General features: G+C 42.8%; 1 protein-coding gene across 1 annotated transcript in view; it reads left to right on the forward strand.

Moving 5' to 3' along the window:
• The first annotated feature begins 1,211 nt into the window (after positions 1-1,211).
• The window catches only part of Kcnn2 (potassium calcium-activated channel subfamily N member 2), a 378,701-nt gene continuing 361,717 nt past the window's right edge, over positions 1,212-18,195 (forward strand). The window contains exon 1 of the mRNA XM_051163924.1: positions 1,212-1,737. The gene's annotated coding sequence lies outside the window, so the exon portion shown is untranslated. The remainder of the gene's footprint in view (positions 1,738-18,195) is intronic.

Below are 18,195 nucleotides of genomic sequence, written 5' to 3' on the forward strand. Positions count from 1 at the left end.
CTGTTCTTGAATTGCTGCATACCGCATATACTGTGCGGCTAACCTGCAGATAGGATGAGTGTTGCAGAAAATATAAATTGGGCCTTTAAACCAACCGAAGATTGTCGGAGAATTGTCTTTTCTTTTCTACCCGCCCCCTTTGCTTTTTATTAAGCATCTGATAACAAAGGGGGCTCCCAAACGATTCCAGTTCTCTTCTTCCCGCTCCCCTGTCTCTCGGTCCGGTTTTCTGTCTGTCTGTCTGTCTGTCTCGTGTGTGTGTGTGTGTGTGTGAGAGAGAGAGAGAGAGAGAGAGAGAGAGAGAGAGAGAGAGAGAGAGAGAGAGAGAGAGAGAGAGAGAGGGAGGGAGGGAGGGAGGGAGGGAGGGAGGGAGGGAGGGAGAGAGAGAGAGAGAGAGAGAGAGAGAGAGAGAGAGAGAGAGAGAGAGAGAGAGAGAGAGAGAGAGATTCCAATTTGAAATATACGTAGTGGCCAGACTGAAGAGGGACAATCAGGAGACATCTTTGCCATTCAGAGAATTTATGAAAATGCCTTGCTTCTGGAAGGCTCTCGCAGCTCCGCACGCGCCCTAGCGAGTGAGCTCTCCGCGCAGCAGCTGGAAGCCAATCTATAAATAGCACGGGGCGGGAAGCGCCCCAGGAGCTCAGCGGGCGGGAGATTCCGGGCTCTCCCCAGCGAGCCCCGCCTGCGCCAGCTCCCAGCCTGGGAAAGCCTGCAGGCAGGCTGCGCGCAGCCTTAACCCCTGCAGCGCCAGCGCCTGAAGTGTAGGAAAAGCCCCACGTCACGCATTCCTTTCTCCCTCTAAACCACGGAGAACACACCTGCAATTAGGCCCTAATTTCTCCAGTCACCACACGCAGAGAGCATGGAATTTGTCCCGGGGTCTTTTTTTTTTTTTTTTTTTTTTTTGAGAAGCTTCAATCCAAACCTTAAAATCAAAATCATCCCCAAATTTGGTCTTGGGCAGGATGTCTCCAGCACAGGCTTCCCTCCCTTGGGCTTTATGCTGTTTAAGGACAGTTGGTTTCCAGGGAAGTACCAAGCAGAGGCCGTGTGTGTGTGTGTGTGTGTGTGTGTGTGTGTGTGTGTGTGTGTGTGTGTGTGTGTGTGTGTGTGTGTGTGTGTGTGTGTGTGTGTGTGTGTGTGTGTGTGTGTGTGTTCGCGTGTGCGTGTCAGTGCGCGCACCCGCGTTTATTTTTGGCGTACGCACACTCCTCCGTAGCCTCAAGGTCGGCGACAACTCTGATCCGTAGGGGTCCCCCGCCCACCAGTGCTTCCCCCGCCTGCCAAGGGCGCGGGAAGGAGGAAGTCCCCCAGTGGTGGCGGGGCATCTTGGGGCGCCCTGCAATTTCAGCACTGTCGTGCTGGAGCGGGGACAAGCAGGCAGAAGCCTGTCCCCAAAGGTGTGGACTTGGACCTTCACCAGTGGGCAGCTGGGGCCTGGCTGGGCTCAGCCGCGCCCCCACCCCGGCTCGCTGCCCACCCCCAGGGGCTCCTTGCCACCCCTTGGAGCCCTCTCTGCCAGCTGTCACGGAATTTGGCTCTGAGAGGCAGCTGGTCCTGGCCAGGATTCCTGGTCCATCTCAAATGGAAACAGTTCCTCCAGAGGAATCGGCCGGGAATCTCAGTGGAAACGCACTGGGGCTGGGCCCCCTGGCGTGTTTAACCAAGGCCAAGCTTACCACTTTGAGGCCAGGGATGCTTCAAATGGAACGGGATTCCTGGTTACAGACCCAGGTAAGCCCTCAACTAAGGTGACATTGACTGGGGACTACAGTTTAGTGGGACCAGCGTCCCCCAGGTAAGATAGAGAGCTTTGCCTTCCTCGCCTGACTCAGGCCTCTGACCATCCACCAAGTCTCTTCCCATACTGTTTTTGCCTAGCTCCCCCTGTGTGAAAGTATTCCCCTGTGCGGGTATGGGCGGGATTTCCTTGGGCTCTAATTTTAGCATTTTACTGTATACATTAGAAGGTCAATGCCATGGCTGACCTGAAGTACCCCCTCCCTCCCTCTGACACCTCCAACCCCCTCCCTTGCTTTATTTCTCTGCTCCATTCTTTCCTTACCTTGTGCATCCTTGCAAATTGTGTTTCTAACTTACCTCTTTTCTCTTTGCAAATATGAGCCAGAATAAAGACAGGGAGGGAAGAGTGTTGTGATTTTGTGTGATGCAATGTTGGGAGTATGGGGGGCTGGGGGGTGGGGGTGGCTTGTGAAGCACTCACTCATTAAAAACCTGGCTACCTACCCGGTTTTTCTCCTTCATCATCGGGGTGCCATAATCATTTTCTGGACAATAAATTGCACCCCTATGCTTGTCTGCCTCCTTGTCTTGGCTATGAGAAGCAGAACCTGCAATAATAGCTGGGTGCTAAACTTGAGGGAAACTAGGGTGCTCTTGAGATCCACACTACTTTGCGTCCTTCATGCTCAAGCCATAAGGAAAGGTCATGGCAATGCAGAGCCCTTCATGATAACAACTGCATTAATCAAGCGTTAGCTATACTTGTATTATTCTAAGAACTTTATGCATGTTGATTCAAATGTTAGAGCTCCTAGGATCTCACACAAAACCCTCCTTTTTATAGCTGGAGCAACTCAGGAATAGACATGCTAAGTCATTTGATCATGATCAGAGGAAACGGAGACATTTAGGTGGAAAGTCAGTATTATCTGGTTCTAGAACAAGGCTCTTGTACATTCTTAGCACATCATGTGACTCTGTCTCTCATGTATTCGCCTGTCCGTGCTGTGCTGGATGCAGTTCTAGCCACTGCAGGTAGATGAGTGAGCAAAGCAACCAAGATTTTTACATTGTATTTGAGAGAGACAGATTCAGTCAGTAAACAAGCTAGATGGCTCCAGACAATGACAGATCCACAAAGAAAAAAACAGGGCAATGTACAAGAGTTAGCTCTGTGGTATGGGCAGGGGCACAGTCCAGTTGGTAGAGTGTTTTCCTAGCACACAAAGCCCAAGGTTTCATCTTTTAAATCCTGTAATCCCAGCACTTGAGAGATAGAGGCAGGATCATTAATTCATACTCATGCCAAACCAGGATACATGAGACCCTTTCTAAGGAAACAAAAACAACATGAGCCATGAAAACCAAACTAAAAGTTATCTCCACATGGAGAATACTAAGAGAAGCCTTGAAGAATGTCGATACAAATTCGCTAATAAGCATCAGAAGTGATGGTAATTACCTTTAACAAGCATGCAGGTGAAGGTGAAGACCACACTGAAGTTCCTTTCTTGTATATTTGGTTGGCCCCCAGATCAAAAGCATTAAGACAATGAGCAGAGTGTATGGGTCCAAAAAAAAAAAAAAAAAACAAAAACAAAAACAAAAACAAAAACAAAAAAAAAACCAGAATACCTTGCTTCAGGAACATACAACTGTGAAAGGCACTAGGGCACCACAAACTATTTTGATCATTTGCCACATCTGTGATTCAACTCTTGAGCAAATGGGCACATTTTCAACAATGGACAGGCATACAAACATACATTACAGCATGGTTTCCAGTAAATGAAAACATGGAAGGAATTGCAGTACCTGTTGCTAGGGAGTAGATAGAGCAGTAAGGTATTGCCACATGTGGAATATTATGCAGCCATTAAGTAAACAGGGTGCTGGGGAGATAGCTCAGTTGTGAAATGACTGCTGTGAAAGCACAAGGACTTGAGCATGAATCTAACACCCGTGTAAGAATACCGGGCATAACAACACACACCTGCAATCCTAGCACTGAGGAAGGAGGGAGTCAGATCACTGGGAGTTTGCTGGCTAACCAGCATAGGGTCCCTGCAAAGAATGGGCGTGCTGGGAACTATAGGGAGGCCCATGCAGTAGTGGAGGGGAGAAAATGATGGCAGGATTATGAGTTTCTGCAGCTTATTTGCTGCATAAGGTACTCAGCTTGAGGAAGGGTCAAGTCATGAAATCTAGCCCATCTCCTCCTGCCAGCAAGTGTCTAGGTGCTGGGCAGGAATGGGTGAATGCATCCTTCAAATTGCAGAGGACTCTTTGGCCCCTGGTAACCTGATGGTGACTCAGGGAGGTAAAAATAGATTTGAAGAGAAGTGAAGATATTTTTCAGATCTTAGAGTTCATATGACTAGACATCAGGGTTGATAAAGACAAGAAAATAATCAGAGATAATTCCTGGAGTTTCCTTTTTCTTCTTCTTTTTTTTTTTTCTTCCCCACTCTCATGCGTTGTTTAACTGCAAGGACCTTGACTGTATATACAGAGAAAGGAGAACATAGAGGTTTTGTATTCAGAAGGGAAACCATATTTTGGACATATTAATTTAAAAATTAAAAATGGAAATGTCAGGGGAGGCACTGCTCATGAAAAAAGGGACCAGGGACCATTTAGGACAAGGAACATAGCTGTGGGAGTTCAAGGTCGTCCTGCAGTTGTCATGAGAGAACATGAAATCCTACAAACAGAAATTCTCCTTTCTTTCTTTCCCTCAAGCAAAGTATACAGGAGAACAGTTTATCGATAAGTATTTGATGACTAGCTGGCAAAGATGGCTCTATAAGCAGTGGGGATGGGGAAATATCCTAAGTTCCTGCCTTGCTGTTGTCTGATGGCTGAGGGTGGATATCCTGTAGGCAGAAGCAAGTCCAATGGTGAGTGCAGCTCATTAATAGGATGTTAACTGTGGGTCTGGGCTTAGCATGGGAGTGGCCACAGCTATTCAAATGAACCAGAATTGACAGGGACCACACAGTGAAGAGATGGAGTAACCAGGGGAAGCCTTGAGCATTAAATAAGGAAAAGAAGGGAGTGCTGAGGCAGAAGCAAGGACACAGCTCAGAATTCGGCAGAGCCAATGGATGAAGGAAAATGTCACCACCAGGAAAACACAGGCCTGAAATAGACACACCTTGCCAAGCAACAGACCCAATGTGCTTAGTACTGTTTGAGCCTCAGGGATCCCTTTCAAGGCTGCTCCAGGTAAGCCGAGGGACAACCACAAGAAGCACCACAGTAGCTTAAGCTATGTGTACTGTTTTGTGACATCTTGAGAAAACGGTTGCTGAGCCACAGGGGATATTTCAGCCCCACTCTGGTAGGCCTGTTATGAAGTATTTGGTTGCATATGGCCTTGGTTGCTTCATAGGTATGCTCCCCATGCTAGGGCTGAGGGGCAGACTGCTCATCTAAACTCCGGCCCTCATACCCTCCAGGCTGCCACATCCTATTAACTTGGTGACATCAAATTCCTTAGTAACGCTTGTCTTATTGCAATTATTCCTCTCTTTTTGCATTAAATGAATGCCGGGCCTTTTATTTGCTCCTGCCTAGCATAATGTAAGCACATAGAATGTGGACAGCATTGGTGAAAGTAAGAAATGAGGCAAGAGAGGTGGGCAGAAGGCAGTGAGATAACTGGGTTGAGAGGTCACGGTGTTATCACTGAGGAGACAAGCTCCCGTGTTCTTCTTTCTGCAGAGGTTGAGTGCAGTGGGTCCATTCTTGCTTAGGAATGTAGACTGGCACCCGCCCAGCAGTTCCAGTCTGGTTCCACATCTAGCCTCATTAGGCCACATGGAGTCTGGAAAATAGCATAGCTTCTGGCGTAATACAGATACGATTTTTAACCATGATGATGTGAAAGTTAGATAGTGGTGCCTGGCACGTAAGAAGAACGCCGTGACGTTCAGCTACGGGCCACTTTCAATGCATTTCTTTGTCAATGCCTCTTTTGATGACCAACTTCAAGGAATGTTTCTTCTGAGAATCTGAGCTCTAGGAGTCGGAGTAGTAGCCAGTTTTGGCAGATGGGGAATTATTCCTGAGCACATGAGTGTTTGCTGTCCCGTTTTACACACTGTGCCACGTGCTATTCCACTGTCAGCTGGGAGTCTGAGGAGTAAGAAAGGATTCAGAATGTATTCATTCAACATTATGGAAACAGTAACCAGATGTCTGTAAGCAAAGAGAAAGTGACGGGCTGGGGGGGGGGGGGTGAGGGGGGGGTGTATGGCCCAGTCCCTCTGTTCAAGGTGTTTGAAGTCTAGGAAAGGGACAAATAGACAATTACCACAAAATATTCAAGGAGTTACTGTGTTGCAACTCCCCACCTCCATGATACCAGCATCTCACCTGGACGGGAAGATTGGTGTGAACGTGACTGTCATGGGGGGGGGGGGTCTCTTGTATTTACAAGCGAATTTACAGTGTACAAATCGTGTTCACTTTCAATCGCTCCATTAATATTTACAGCATTCTGGCATAGGTAGGCGCTCTTCATGTTTTATGAATGAAACTTAACTTCACGGAGCAAAGGTGTTTGTTGTAGGACACAGCCATGGTCTGTCCTTCTAGTTTCTTTTGTGCATTGTTTCCATTTAAGGGTGTGTAGCTTGGGGTCCTTGTGGGGTGAGGTATATTTTTAGAGTTGATGGCTAGCTTTGGACCTTTGCTCCCCATCTACTTCACACTGATAACATGTCCTTTCAGGAAGGATGTGTACAAGCCCCTTGGTACTGGCTAGAGGGCAAAGCCAGGTGAGGTCATGATGGTTTCTAAGCTTATGTTAAATTGGTAGCCACGTAGAACACTTGGTTTGATAAAGCTTGGCCAGCCAAGCAGAGAAGATAGACTTCACTTTTCCTTTTTAAACGGATTATTTATACATTCTTTAGTTGATTATTTATGAAATATTTATATCTCCTTTTATAGAATGTATTACTGATTAAACTTGTCTGTTGATTAGTTGCATAAGGAATGTGAGTTCTTTAGTGCTTTAACATTTAGCCAATAAAAGTAAACCTAGATTTGTCATGAAACTGTGGCATAGGAAAATGAGCTTACGTGTCTCAGATCTACTGTTAGATTTTTCAACTCTGTGGAAGATGGTGTAACAAATCTTCTTGCTGCCTGGAGAATCTGCCCCGTGTAGAAGGGCAGATGGAGGGGGAAGGGGCCCATTCCTCATTACCTCCTACCAGGCCTGCAGTGCACTGAAGCCAGAGCTGGCTGCAGTCCACCAGAGGTAGCGGCTTAGCAGCTGGGGAGTAGACCACAGCCAGTTTGACTCTATTCTATCATGGCGGGGCAGGCCTTTTGTTGTTGTTGTTGTTATTGTTTTAGATGAGAGGTTTGTGAAGAGTCACAGTTTATCAGAGGTGGGTTTTGAGAAGGGGCTTTTTAGTTCCATTTGCCTTGGGCACACCAGGACTAAGTGACATGCTACTTCACTGGCGAAGAAACCAGACTAAAATTTTGGCTCAGTGAGCAAGGGGGCCAATCGTAATGAGTAAAATATGGACGTGTTTTAAGAAATAATTTTTGCTGAATATGGTGGTTCTTCTTCTTTGCTGAGGCAAAACATCGGGACCAAACCAAAACAAACCAAATCAAACCAAACCAAACCAAAACAAACAAAAAACCAAATCCTTAGGCGAGGAAAGCGTCTATTTGGCTTGCATTTCCACATCTAGTTCATCCTCAGGGAAGGTAGAGTTTGAACTTAAGGCGGGAACCTGGAGGCAGGCACTAAAGCAGAGAGCAGAGATGACTGCTGCTCACTACCTTGTTCTCCATGGCTTGCTCAGCCTGTTTCTTGTACATCCTAGGCCCCTTTCTCTAGGGGTGATGTAGCCCACAGGGCTGGGCCCTTGCACACTGATCCACAGTCAAGACAGTGTGCCACAGATGTGCCCGCAGGCCAGCATGATGGAGGTAATGTCTCAATCATATGTAACTTTTCTCTTCTTGGACATCTCTAGTTTGTGCTAAGTTGATAAAAACAAGCCACTACAGTAGTGCATCCTTGTAATTCCCAGCATTCAGGAGACCCCTGTAAAAATATTTCTAAACTGAGGCTACCCTGTGCTATGTAGTCAGATGCTATCTAAAAGGAAAATACAGTATATGAAATTCTCAAAGAATTAACAAAAATATTATTTAAAAATCTCAAAATGGAGCATCTTTGTTTTGCTTTTGATATATCAAGAACTATTTTGTATTAGCATTTTCTTTATTCGCATTAGACTCTATTATTAGCAATAGACTCTAGAGTCTGTTAGCATTAGACTCACATGGATTTATTAATAGACATCCCATAATAAACAGGTGAATTTTTAAAAAGTTACTTTGGTTTTTTTGTCTTTTAAAATATTTTTTGATGTTAATTTTTTGTTAATTTATTTTTATTGTGATTTATTCACATTACATCTCGACTGTACTCCCTTTGCTCTTATCCTCCCTCCTGTTCCCACTCTCCTTCCCCCTCTGCCTTATTCCCTCCCCCTGGATCCCTCACAGGTAGGGTCACTGACCACAGCCTATCATGCCTCATACAGATAGCCTGCATCCCCTTCCTCTGTCTTCCCACAGCGCCTCTCCTCCACGGAGCAGTGATCAGATGGAAGGCACCAGAGTTCCTGTCAGAGGCTGTCCCCACTCTCCCCTCCCCTTCTCCATGTGGAGAATGAGTTGTCCACCAGCTACATCTGAACATCTGCTGCAATGTCTTTGGTTAGTGCACCAGTCTGTGCAGGCCCCCCTGGGTCCAGATCCCTCAGCCACAATAGTCTCCTTGTGGAGCTCCTGACCCACCCCCATGCCCTTCTGTCTGCCATCTCTTCCCTCAGAGCCCAGCTGCAAGTCCCAGTATCTGTCCCCATCCCCCGCTGGGTGTAGTCTCTCAGAGGACACCTATGTTGGGCTAATTCATTTTAATCTTCCCAATAATAGTTTTGATTTTTAAGGCAGTTAAGCGGGAGGGTATTAATTTACTTTATACAAGTCTTCGTTGCTCAGAAGTAAACTTTACCCTAAGCTAGTCCAAAAGAAGGTCATTTTGAAATCACTGAACTCTTAATGACTTTACTGTGAATTCATCATGAAAAATAAGCATTTAGCCATAGAGAGGGCCTGGTTTTATGCTCTAAGTATTGACAGTTTTGGTGTATTCTGGAATATAGGCTTTACTCCCTGAAGACAGCTGGGCTCAGGTCTTCCTCTGTCCACTCTCTGGTTTTTACTGCGAACTTAAAACTTTTCCTTCAGCCTCTGAGGTAAATGATTGACAAAAATGAAGGCCAAAATAACGATCCACATTATGTGTCTGAGCTGCTGGCTGCTCTTTGTCAAAATGTCTCTGGCTGGAATTAGCACTGACTGACTCTCCCTGGTACCCGTTTTATATCTCTGTTGCTAAACAGAGATGTGATTTTGGCCTGTGAAGGATGGCACAGGCAGGAAAAGGAAATCAAGGCAGGCATGCTTTGAGTCAGGCTTTTCAAAAATCAGAATTCTGGGCATTACCCCTGGAGATTCTGACCCAGTGTCCAGGGGAAAATCCCCACATTGCCATTGCTAAATCGCTTTCAGCTGATGCTGATGTTGCAAGACCCTGTTTCCCAGCTCTGACTTAGATGATGCTCCAGGAGACACTTGAAGTGATGATCAGTGATGATGAAGGTGCATTTCAGAAAGCAGATTCAGCAGCCCATGGCCAGCCCAGCAGAAGGAGGCGAAGTCGCCTGCCTTGATTTGACCTTCACAATCCTGGCTTCAGCGCTGAAATTCTCATATTCCCAGAAACCATTGGTCTCTGATAGACTGAAACTTTGCCCCATCGCCCTTTCCCAACCCTGGCAACAAGCCTGTGATAGGAGCTTTGTGGTGCTTGAGTGTGAATATTTAGCCTAAAACTTTAGACCCAGAGTGCTTTAAGTGGTGCCATTGTCCCTGTGAAATGACAGATAAGGCGTGGAGCTGAGGTGCTGCTGCAGAGAGCCTGTGCCTTTGCTAAATCTCTTCCCTGGAGATAAAGGCTTACAAAAGTGTCCGCGTGCTAGAATCACCTGGGGGAGCTTTCTGAAGAAAGAAATGCTTGTGATCCAACACCAGACCTTCAGAATTTTGTAGATAAGTTTAGGAATCTTTGTAGCAGATAGCCTCTGAACACAGTAGCCACTGGTGTCTAGGAGCAGACAATGTTCTGTCTCTTGTCAGAGTGCTAAGGCCTGCATCTTCATCCCCTGGAACCACACTGTGGTTGTAACTTTATTTCAGCAACAAAAGAGTTAACTGACATGGAGATTAGGGATGATTCAGTCTCCACACATAAGATGCTGGTCCAGAATTCATAGCACTATGAGGCTCAAGCTTGCCTTGTGGTGAGCTGTACACAGAATCCCAGCAGGCCATTATGTGCTAAAGAGGACTTTTCGAATCTGCTCAGATCATAGCTACCTTTGGCACAGTGAGAGAGTGTGTCCAGGAGCAGAACTGTAGGCAGGCTCCCTGAGCCCCAGGAGTCAGACTCCCTGAACCCCAGTCACTTCCTTACTTCATTTAGCTGTAGGAGGTTTGTTATCGGATAATGTATAGATACTATGCAAGTATATTCCTTGACTTTCTTGGCACTCATAGGACAGCGAATGTTTTGAATGCCCCTGTCATCTTTACCCTAAAGTGAAAAGGGAAATGCACCTCATGTGACTTACTTCTTAGAAAGCCATGATTATCATTTTCCTGAGTGTAATGATTGATGAAAGCAAGCAAAGATGTAGGCCATCAACAATGCCTTCTCTCTAGAGAGCAGAACATAAGACAGTGTTTCTCAAGCTCTGGGTTGTGACCCTCTGGGGTCTAATATCAGATATTTACACTATGATTCTTAAAAGTAGCAACATTGTAGCTACGAAGTAGAAAAGAACTAATTTTATGGTTGGGGGTCACTACAACATGAGGAACTGTATTAAAGGGTGTCAATGTTAGGAAGGTTGAGAACCACTGAGCTTTGACCCTATGGAAGCAGAATCTGGCTACCTCTGCCATCTTCGTGGTTCCTCAGGAATCCAAGCATCCTGATGGAAGTCCAAGACTAGATGGGCATATGTGAGGGGATAAGACCACTAGGAGAGACAGAAAGGAGGAAGACATTGAGGAAAACCAGAAAACGAATGATGCTTTCTGTTTTGTTGACTCAATTAATTTCGGGTTTTGTTAGGGTATCCTGAAGGATGCTCACCAAGCACATTCTTTGGCTGGAAGAACACATTAGCGTAGTTTCCCAGCCTTGCTTTGGCTGCATGCTCAGAGACGAATGCCAACATTAAATGCAATGTGACTCTTGACTGACCGATCCCCTTCTGCTAGCATGCCCAACATCTTTCTCCAGCATTGGCAGGACCAGTTCCAACAGCTCTGCTTTCATCTTCTGCTGTTTTCTTTGACTGTTTCCTTGGGTGGGATGGAGCATACTCATCGCCTTGGAGGGAAGCTAGGCATCAATATGTCCTTCCTCCTGAGCATCTGTCCTGCATGATTACACAACCATTAGTTTCCCTCCGGCAGACTTTTCCTTACCTTTTGCAATGGGGAAAATGGCTTGTAGTGTAAACACCGTGCCATGTCTACTTATCTCATATAGCTGGCTGCCTCTTAAAAGTCAATGGCTTTCTGTGGTTATCATGTTTGTCAGCAAAATCCCCACCTGACTGTAGGAACTGTAATACAAAGAGTTAAAAATCTACTTAACATGCAGGAACATTCCTTATCCAGTGCCTAATTTTCCTGAACATTCAATTGCACTAGCTTAGCGGCAATGAAGGCAATCTTAACTTGTAGAGTATGTGAACAGAACTCTGCAGTGACCGTGTGTATTGTCAGGCCATTGCTTTACTTGCAGCTCAGATGAGTTCCCTTATGAACACTAAGGTGATTGATGACAGTGATACCCATGTGTCACTTTTCTGTGGTATCACGCTCTTGTTCACTTCACTCCCATAGTGGTATTCCTAAGTGCAAAGGAGCATTTATGGTGCAGTACAAGACAGGATGATTTGCAGAGTGCTTCAAGTCTTTGTTCCTTTCCCAGGGAAAACATGGAAGTAAAGTTCTGAGCCTGTGCTGTTATTGTGTGAGTTTTCAATGTCACTGTGAAACAGTGACAGCGATTGGTTTCAGCATATTTAATTTTCATGAAGGTTTGGCTCACCTAGTGCAAATCCATATTCCTTGTGAGTATGGATTCCCACCAGGCCAAGTGTTGGTCTTTCAACCTAGCTAGTACTTTTTAGGTAGAAGGCATGCTCTGTATACAGAGCTATAAGCTGTTCTTTTATGTCACACTTTGTTTTACCAAGGAAAGACAACCAAGTCCATCTGTCTCAAAAAAAAAAAAAAAAAAAAAAAAGGCAGTGGTTGGTTAGTTCAGCACAAAGGCCAGAGATGGGAGTAGCTGCATCAGAATTCAATTAACTACTTCAGAAAGAAGTCTCCTACTCTTTCTGTAGTTCAGAGTTTTCTCTGTCACTAAAGCACTTCATTTGCTCACAATGACTTAATTTTCAGCTGTGTTTGTGTTTGTGGCCCCATGACAAAGACCAGCAGAAGATCTAAGCTTCGAACATTCCAACCATTCAGAATTCACATGCCTCTCTGAAAACAGACCCAGAGTTCAGGGAGATGATCTCACTTAATAGTAGATGATAATATAATCCTAATAGTTAATAATATTAAACGTAATAATAAAGATGATCTTAACTGAACACAAAGACACTGATGTATAAGCTGGACAGCAATTTATTATTTTACAAAGAACATGTAAACGACTCCAAATGTTAGTGTTGACAAAGCAGTATGTTTTCCCCCAAGACGCAGCACAAGGAAATCCAATCATAAAAAAATCTAATAAATGAAAATAGATCAAAACAAAAGTAGATAATGTCATGGTCTACAGTAGAATCTGCCACAGGGGCTAGACACCTGGGCTTTCCAGGGTCAGAGCAACATTAGTTTAGATATAACCCCGGAATGCGTGATATTTAGGCTTCTATTTTCATAAAAATCTCCTTGGAACGTGATGAAGTGTAGGTACCAGGCTCAGTCTGGTTTTGCTTCTGCAGCGTGAGGGTTGTTTGAGCTGACTAAACCTCTGTTCACACAACCTTTAGTCTTCCAGAATGTAAGTGAAAAGCATTCTTTCACTCGTAAGCACTCTGCTTTTGAATTTTTTATCTTAGCTTTCAACTTAGGATATCTTCAGATTCCCCTTAAGCATAAACTCTTGACTGGGGGAAATAAATGTGTCTAGACTACTATGAAAGATGAAAATGTGCGTGCACATATAAGGGATTAAACAAAGTCATCTGTATGTTCCTGAAGATATATTTTCATTTTCTGTGTGTATCCATTCACCCACACTTATCTAACCAGAGCCCTGTATATAATGGAGATAGGACTTTTTTTTTGGCCTATACAGGGTGATGGGGTTCACTAACATTTTCATGCATATATATTTTTATAGTTCATTTTAATTGCCCATCACACACTGTCCTTTCCTGCCCCTAACCCCTCTATGTCTAGTCTCTTTTCTCTTCTTGTTGCTGTCATTCCAAATATATTTCCTTCCATTGCCCCTCCCTTTAGAGCTCTTCCATCATATAGTCCTTTTTATATTTCATATCACACACACACACACACATACACACACAAATCTAGATTCCGAATATAGAGACCATACAATAGTTGCTTTCTGATTATGGCTTATTTCACTTAACATGATTTACAATTCCATCCATTTTCCTGAAATTTTCATAAATTATTTGACTTTATAGCTGAATAAAATACCACTTTGCATATGGACTACATTTTCTTTATCTCTATGCTGGTTCCATACCTTAGCAATTGTGAACAATACAGTGATTAATATGGATGTGCAGGTGTCTCTGCAGTGTACTGACTTAAATCCTTCAGGTATATTCCCAGGATTGAGAGAGACCCAATGATAGCTCATTTTTAGTATCTCAAGAAAGCATTATATTAGTTTCTGCAGTGGAGGTCACACAAGGTCACATTCTTATCTGGTGTGAGAAAGCCTTTTGGTTGTTGTTGTTGCTTTGTTTTGTTTTCTCCCAAGGCCTTGTCAGCACTTGTTATGGTTTTATTTTTTTTCTTTAAAACTTTATATTAATCCTTGGAGAGTTTCGTACATTGTATTTTGATAATATTCAAACACCTCTTAATGACAGCCATTCTGCTCAGGGTGAAATGGGATCTCAAGGTTGTTTTAATTTGCATTTTCCTGATGGCTAAGATACTGAACAGTTTTTCACAATATTTATTAATCACTTGCATTTCTTTCTTTGAGAACTTCCTCTTTTAAAAAATTGCATAATTTTTGGAGTTATTTGTAGATTCTAGTTATGACCTCTTATGGGAAATATACATGGCAAGTATTTCTCTCCCATTCTCTGACTGTGTTTCACTCTGCTCACTGTTGTCCCTTGTCTATGAAGAAACTTTTTAATTTTATATAATCCTATTTGTTTATTATTGGGCCTTTTTCCTTTTGCTGTCAGAAGCCCTTTCAGATGTCCTTGCTTGTACTTATTTCTTAAAGTGTTGCCATGCTTTTGTCTCGAAGTTTCTGAGTTCTAGATGTTCCATTAAAGTATTTGATTAATTTTGGACTGTTGTTCAGCATGAAAAAGAGTCATACTTCATTTTTTATATGCGGATATCTGGTTTTGCGAGCACCGTTTGCTGAGAAGGCTGCATTTTCCTAATGTGTGTTTCTGACAAGTTAGTCACAGAATAAGTGACTGTTGCTTTGTGGCTTTATTTCTAGGTTTCCTACGACGTTCACTTGTGTGTCTTCCTTTGAGCTGGCACCGTGTTGCTGTGTGTCACTATGGTTCTGCAGTCTAATTTGAGATCAGGTATTGTGAGAATTCCAGCACTGATTTTTCTGCTTCTTCTTTCTTTGGCTCTTTGGAGTCTTTTCTGCATCTGTATGGATTTTAGGATAGATTCTTTTTATTAGAGTTCTATGGAGAAACTCATTCTCACTTAGATGGGAACTGCATTGAATCTACAGATTGCTTTAACAGAGCAAATAACATGATACTAATTCTGCCAATGCATGAGCATGGGAGGTCGTGATATTTTCTACTATCTTCTCTATTACTTTCTTCAGTGTTTTAAGTTTTCATATAGAAGTCATTTGCCTCCCTGGTTAGATTTACATTTCCCAGTTTCTTTCCTCTTCTTTTCTTTCTTAAAAAAATCCATTGTAAATGAGATTTTTTTTCTGAAATCTTTCTCAGCAAGACTGTAGTTAGTATATAGAAGGGCTCCTCACTTTTGAGTGTTGATTTTGGACCCTGTCACTTTGCTAAAAGTGTTAATGAGATATGAGTTTCCTGTCCATCTTTAGGGTCTTTTAAGCATAACGTATGCCTTCTGCTTCTGATCCTCTGACTTCCTCATTCCCAACTGTATATGTTTTATTTCCTTCTCTTGTCTTATTGTTCTAGCCAAGACTTCAAGCACTGTATTGAGTAAAATTGAAGAGTGTGGGCATCCATGCTTATTTTGTTCTTGACTTTAGAGGAAATACTCCCAGTTTGTTCCCATTTGGTGTAGTCTTATTGATGCTTATTTGAGATTTCCTATGTTAGTTTTCAAGGATCGCTGGTCTACCACATGGGACATAATGGGCTCCTTCCTTTATTCATCTCACTCTCTTGAGTTTTATTTTAATGTTGTGATTGAGACCATCTTTTTTCCTGCTTGGGGTATAATGTGCGCCTTTGAATGTCTTTTGCAGCTCTGCTTTGTTGGTCACGAATTGCTATAGTTTATGCTTATCTTTGAAAAGCCCTCATTTTTTCTATGAATTAAAAATATCTTTGCTGGGTATAGCAGTGTTGGTTGGCAGCTACTTACTTTCAGAGACTGAAATATATGTCCTGACATTAAGAGTGCTAATGAGAGGGCTAATGTTATTTTCTTGTGTTTGCCTTTATTTTGTGAGCTAGTATATTTCCTTTTACAATCTTTAAATATTTTTTCTTTGTGTTTTTGGCATTCTAATTGCAGTATGTTTTGGAGAGGTTATTCTCTGGTCATGTCTATTTGGGATTCTGCATAGATTTTGTGTTTTGCTATCTGTTTTTGGTTCTAGATTTGGAAAAATTTTTCCAGAGTTCTTGGATGTGTGCTCATCTTAATTTTCCTTTTATTCTTTTACACATGTGTGGGGGTGTGCAGATGTGTTGAGGCATGTGTGTACATGTGAGCACATGCATGTCGAGGCTAGAGGGTCACTTCAGGTGTCATCCTCAGGAATGCCAGCCACCTCTTTTGAGACAGGGTCTCTCATTGGCCTAGAGCTCACCATTTAGGTTAGACTGGCTGTCCAGCGAGCCTGGGGGCCCACTGTCTGTGTGTTCCTAAGAGTTAAAATTGCAGATGCTTTGCTTTTTCACTTGGGAACTGAAGATTAAACTCAGCTCCTCATGTTTGCAAGACAAGTGACTTATCAGGGGAGCCATCCCCAGTTCTTTCTTTTCCTGACATTTAAATATAGCACTTATCCCCCACTCCTGGTATTGTTTCCTCTGCTTGGTCAAGTCTATTGATATTTTTCAATATGTTTTTTAAATTTTATTAATTTATATTTATGTTCAGTGTCTTTATTTTTTCAAAATGTTAATTTCCTTGCTCATTTCCCCTCTGAGTGGGTCTTTCCACATCAATCAAGGCAATCGGGGCACTTTTTCTCTACTCAAGTTATCCTAATTTGTGGTAAGTTGACATCAAAATCAACCACATTATATTGTGTTTTTTAATTTTTTTGTGAAGAGGGTATGAGTGATTAAAGGTAAGCCTTGAGTATGCTGGCAAGTGAGCTCCCAGAGGGCTGCATTGTCCTGTGATTTCTCATAAAAATTGAGTGAGGTATTGTCACAATGTATTCTAACAAAAAGATACATTCAAAGGAGACTGTAGGTGTGTTTCAATAAGTGAATATTATAACAAAGTTGCAGAGGTCATGGTCAATTGTTAATGATAGGGAAGGTATTTAACTTCTTATTATTGAAACATAGTACAAATTAGTTTTATAAGTGAGAAATTATATCATCATCAAATATTCTAACAAATGAAAATTTCTATAGTGGTTATACTTCCTCACAGTGGAATAGGTCAATAATCCACAGAAGATAACTATTTAATATATTTCTTATTTTAAATATTTCTTCCCTTTTAATTTATCATGTTGGACAGAAAACTCAATTTTGAACTTATAAAATATAGGATGAATATGTGTGTACCAGAAAATGTAAGGCTACACATGGTTTTACATGCTCTTTTGATTCACCGCTTTGAGTCAGTTTACCTGTTTGTCCCCAAGACTTCATGTTCAATTTGAAAGGTGTACACATGATGTTTTATACAACCTTCAGGATGGACGGCCCTGATTGATGGCTCAGGCTTTTCTTTCGCGCTGGCACACACTTTCACTAGTGGGCACATCTTGCCTGCAGGTTGGTATTGTGGCTGATAGGATTCACAGCTGTGTAGTACTGTGACGATTCTGCCCCAGCAGCGTGTATGTCCTCATATGGCACTATGTACTTGGCATCTTATAACACCATACATACACACTAGCAACAGGAACTTCCAGTTTGTGTCTGGCTTGATTTTTCTATGTCCTACAACCAATGTATAGTATCAGGTTTTACTCCATTCCCTGCAACGTAATACTCAAATGCTTCACAGGGACCACTGTTTATTAATAGCGGTTTTCTCTGGTCACTTACGAATAGGATACCTTTTATGAAAATTTATAAGAACTGACTCAATCTATTGTATGTGTCTGTTAAACCCAGGTCTGTTGTAATAATATCACCACTCTCTGATCCAAAGTTGCATTCGTTGTGCTCTTAGTTTGTGTCCTTAACTACCATGGACTCATTAGAATAAGCCCATCAGTTGAGCTTAGAACCATAATATCAGATCCAGAATGAACATGGGTTTCTTTTACTTTGCTTGATTGGATTTCAATGATGGACTTTTCAAATATTCTTATCATTAACCTAGGTTCTCAACTAGCTATTCTACCAATATATCCATCCCCTAAATATTTGGCCTGGCTGTCACTTTTATTATTATGTCTCACTGATGGCTTCCTGTTTGTATGATTGCTGTCATAACCATGGTAGTAATATTTTCAGAACCTAGTTCAATGTGCGTTGAAGAGCTTATCATTCACAGTCCCATAGACCTAAACGACACTGCATAAAGAACCCTTGTTCTGTCCTTCTGCCAATGAACACCACGTCAGGTGAGCACCATGTTTAACACTACTTTCTGGTTCTATCTCTTCCCAGGGCCCTTTAAGAAGTGGTGCTAAGGAATCCCCTT

This window comes from Acomys russatus, chromosome 20 (genome assembly GCF_903995435.1).
Source record: "Acomys russatus chromosome 20, mAcoRus1.1, whole genome shotgun sequence".
Taxonomy (NCBI): Eukaryota; Metazoa; Chordata; class Mammalia; order Rodentia; family Muridae; genus Acomys; species Acomys russatus.